The sequence below is a fragment of the Nannospalax galili genome, unplaced genomic scaffold (assembly GCF_000622305.1).
Source record: "Nannospalax galili isolate Female #2095 unplaced genomic scaffold, S.galili_v1.0 scaffold2636, whole genome shotgun sequence".
NCBI lineage: Eukaryota > Metazoa > Chordata > Mammalia > Rodentia > Spalacidae > Nannospalax > Nannospalax galili.
This window is the reverse complement of record NW_008338105.1, coordinates 91,796-92,829: the sequence shown is the minus strand read 5'-3', so window position 1 is coordinate 92,829 and position 1,034 is coordinate 91,796. Positions and strand designations below refer to the sequence as shown.

Below are 1,034 nucleotides of genomic sequence, written 5' to 3'. Positions count from 1 at the left end.
AAAGTAGAATGGAACCCAAGCGTACAAGAATCATTTTGTGCTTAATAATATCTGCATGCTCCAAAGAAAGGAGTGAATAATGTTTCCTTAGATTTCTGGGATTGCTTCAGAGGACATTCTACTGTCCTTGATGGAAATGTGGCAGAAAATCAGATACAGGAATAGGAAGTATCAAAAATACTTGAAACAAACAAAAATTCAATAAAGATAATTTAAAAAATTTCTGATTACTCACAGGATTAGATGTTGAAGTTGTACATCGTCCCACAGAGAGCAACGTGCTCTCTGCAGACAAACCTGTGCTGCTCTTGTCTGCCTTGGACACATGGGGAACACTTGGCATATGTTGAGTCTTAGAGATGAGCTCAACCAAATCCTGCAGCTGTGTCAAACCCTGAGAGTTCTTGCTGATTTGCATGAGGTCTGGACACACCCCACTGCCCTGAGGACTTATAAGGCTGTTTACACTCGAGGAGTTAGTTCCAATTAGGATACAGCATGGACATGAGGGACCATTCTCAGCTTCTGGGGCTTATGCTGTTCTGGTTTTCAGGTATGGAAGGGAAACACAGGGGATTTTTGTCCAGTGTGACCAGTGCTGTATGGCTTTCTAAGAGACATCATGTAACAATATTATTCAGTGTATATTTCTTATATGTTTCTCCTCTTAGGTGTGAGATGTGACATCCCAATGACTCAGTCTCCATCCTTGCTGTCTGAATCTCTGGGATACAAAGTTACCATCACTTGCAAGGCCAGTCAGAGCATTGCTAGTGCATTATTTTGGTATCAGCAGAAGCCAGGGGAAGCTCCTAAACTCCTGATCTATGGTGCATCTATTTTGGAAAATGGAATCCCATCAAGGTTCAGTGGCAGTGGATATGATACAGATTAAACTCTCACCATCAACAACCTGGAGTCTGAGGACATTGGCACTTACTACTGTCAACAAGGTTATAGTACCCCTTCCACAGTGAGTCAAGTCATAACATAAACCTCCCAGGGAAGCAGAAGTGCATGGCTGTGCTGCCCAG

The 1,034-nt window shown here is 42.6% G+C and overlaps 1 pseudogene; it reads left to right on the top strand.

The window, feature by feature from the left end:
* The first annotated feature begins 498 nt into the window (after positions 1-498).
* The window catches only part of LOC103733958, a 4,325-nt pseudogene continuing 3,789 nt past the window's right edge, over positions 499-1,034 (top strand).